We start from the raw sequence: 3,629 nt of genomic DNA, 5'->3' as shown, positions 1-3,629 counted from the left end.
CTGAAAGAGAAAACAGCCATTAACATCCTCAACTTCAAATTAAGCCAAAAAATCCTTCAGCTGATGTTTGAGCCAAAAAAATTCCAAATTAAAAATATTAGCCGTTTTAACTTTTATTTTTGTTGACTCGGTCATTTAAAAAACTCGAATAGTCAATAGTTAATATCGAGTAACGGCTATTATACCCAATACAACGCTGTTTAAAAAAAAAATTGTTTATTAAAAATCTCAAATCGAGTTCATCTTCCTAACTAAAAAACCTAATCGCCCATTCGATTTATCTTCCTCACATCGATTTCAGAGGCAATAACCGATAAGACATGCAGTGATGGTTTCTCTGATGACAGGTAATGATTCTCATCAGTTTGATAAATTCGAATTGTCACTCAATTACTTGTGGAGTTTTGAAAGTTCAGTGTCGATTTCTTGTCGAGTTTTACGGTTGTAATTTAATAGTTGACTATTTGAATTTCTTAAATGGCTGAGTCAACAAAAATAAAAGCTAAAACAACCAATATTATAAAGTTGAGAATTTTTTTTGGCTCAAATGCAAGTTTGAGGTTTTTTTTGCTTTAATTTGATAATTCAAATTTTAATGGATGTTTTCTCTTTTTGGAAGTATAAATAGTTTGATTTTATTTTGTCTAATTATTAAATTTTCAGTTAATCTGATTTTTACCTATTCAGATATTGGATATCTGAATATCTGAAGTTTTTTATTTTAGACACAATATCATAATCGATATAATTTAAAAAATAATAATAATAATATAATAAGAATATTTGATTATAAAAAAATAATTTACTTTTCAAATTTAAATAACTAAATTAATAAATTTAGTAAATAAAATATTATAAAATCTACATACAATAATAATTATATAATTTTAAAATATATGTATATAACTATATATGGATAAGACATATTGGATATCCATTCCTAGATTATTAATATTTGTAATTTTCTTTGTTTTTAACCGATATTGCGTATTATTATTTGTTTGCTTCTTAGAGTAACAAATATCCACATATTTGTGTTTGAATTAAAACAAATAACAAATCAAAACAAGTAAGTACTAGCTAGCCGCATTCCCTCATATTTTGTCCAACCCTAGTTCTTGAAGTCGTGCCCAGCAACATTTTCATTACTTTTTTGTTTAAAAATTTTCATTTCTTGTTTGTTTTCTCAATTTCCATCTATAAAACGTTATATTTTGGGTTATATGAGTAGTTAGGGTTTAATAACAACTATATAAAATACAGTATAAAATATCATTTTGTGCCAAATTTAAAAGTAAAAATTATTATCCTATGGGTTCTTTCGAAAATGACTCAAAAGTTCAAGTCAAACACAAAAATAACCTATGTTTTTTTTGAAACTTTGTTTTGTCATATTCACCCTAAAAGTTCTAGTTATTCACGAAAATGCCATTACTTTTTTTTTCGAAAATAATGTTTTTACCTTACCATCCTCATCTTCACCAAATATTTACAACTTTGCCATTGATATCAATACCTAAACCACCATGAACTACCAAATTGAGAGTGTTAATGCCTTAAAGTTTCGATTTTTTTCTCTTTCTTTCTCATTTCCTATCCACACAAACCACATATAATAGTAAAACATCTAATTCTGGGTTTTGGTCAAACATTTGCGCATGAGAGAAGACTTAAAAAGAAGTCATCCGACGGAAGACTTCTAAAGAAGTCTTCTCGCGAAAAGTCAAATATAGTCAATTGCAAAAGTAACCCAACAGACTTCTTGCAGCATTGAGAAGACTTCCAAAAGACTTAGAAAAGACTTCTAAAGAAGTCTTCTTTGGAAATTTCAAAGAAAATTCAATTTCAAAAGTAAGCCAATATTTACAAAGAAAGACTTCCGAAGATGTCTTCTGTAGAATAGACTTCTTAAGAAGTCTTTCTTCGTAAATTTGCAATTGAAAAAATGACCTAAACAGAAGATTTCTTTTGAAGTCTACACAGGGTAGACTTCTTTTGAAGTCTTCCATAGATGACTTCAAAAGAAGTCTTCTACGTAAATCTTTATTAAACTTCAAATTTATCCTAAATTAAAATGAATTTTTAATATTTTTTTGCTAATTCATGTTTATTAGTCAATATTGGGACTACTGAGTCAAATTCAAAACTTAATTGGTGATAATTATGAAGTTATAAACATTGATGTTTAATAATGTTTCTAGCTAAACGGAGAAGTCTTCTGTAAGTCTTACTCATAAGTGTTAACTTTCAAAAGTGTTAAGTAACTTCAAGAATATCAAGTCATGTGGTTTAGTGTGTCTTTTTAGATCATAAGATATAATTTTTAACTTACATGAAATTTAAAAAATTTTAACTTTCACTTAAAATTCAAGTTTGATCTTTTGTGAATTTGACTAAGTTTTTTTTGTGAAGTCTTCTCTCTTAGTTTTAGTAAATTTGACTAAGTTTTTATGTTGTTGTGTTTTGTTATGAGTGGGTAGAATGGTTAAAAAAATTCTTTTGATTAACATTTCTTTAAGTTTACAAAAGAATTCACAACTAAATAGTGCACATACAAATAATAAAACATACCATAAATAAAACTTTTACACATGGAACTAGATATCATTCCTCAACATGGATAAGCTTGGTCTCCAGTTGACATCATTCCTTTGTACCACTTTGGGCAGAAGACTTTGGAAGACTTCCCGAAGACTTCGTTGGAAGTCTTCTAGCATAAAATACATTAGAAGACTTCTCAAGAAGTCTGCCAAGAGTCTTCCGAGAGTTTATGAGATTCTTCCAATAGTCTTCTGAGAAATCTTCCAAAGTCTAACTCATATCTGAAAAATCTGCATATTCAAAAGCATTCAAATGGCTTCAAACAAAGAAATCTTCAAAAATAATTTTTTTATGCTTAAATAATAAATAAAACAATCAAATTAGGTTGAATCAATAATTTTTTAGAATCTAATATATAAAACACACAATACATATCCAAAATTTGTATAACTTTGAGCAGAAAACTTATGAAGATTTCCTGAAGACTTCGTGGGACGTCTTCTAGCATAAAATGCATTAGAAGACTTCCAAATGCATTCTTCTGAGAGTCCTCCAAGATTCTTCTGAGAAGTCCTCCAAGATTCTTCTGAGAAGTCCTCCAAAGTCTGATTTAGATCTGAAAATTTTACATATTCAAAAGCATTCAAATAGATTCAAAACAGAGAAAACTTCAAAAGTATTTTTTTATGCTTAATAATAAACAAAAAACTGTCACATTAGGTTGAATTTATAACTTTTTAGAATTCAATATATAAACACACAAAAAATACATATCCAAAATTTGTACCACTTTGGACAGAAGACTTCCTGAAGACTTCGTGGGAAGTCTTCTACCATAAAATGCATTAGAAGACTTGTCTAGAAGTCTTCCAAGAGTCTTCTCAAAAGTCTTTCAACGTCAGTCTCAGATCTGAAAAACCTGCAAATTCAAAAACATTCAAATGACTTCAAAACAGATAAAAACTTCAAAAATATAATTTTAATGTTTAAATAATAAACAAAACAGTCACAATATGTTGAATCTATAGCTTTTTAGAATATCATATATAAAACACACAATAATACATATCCAAAATTTATAGATCTAC

Source organism: Brassica oleracea, chromosome C9 (assembly GCF_000695525.1).
Source record: "Brassica oleracea var. oleracea cultivar TO1000 chromosome C9, BOL, whole genome shotgun sequence".
NCBI classification, from domain to species: domain Eukaryota; kingdom Viridiplantae; phylum Streptophyta; class Magnoliopsida; order Brassicales; family Brassicaceae; genus Brassica; species Brassica oleracea.
The sequence above is the reverse complement of the archived record's forward strand: the minus strand, read 5'-3'. Positions refer to the sequence as shown.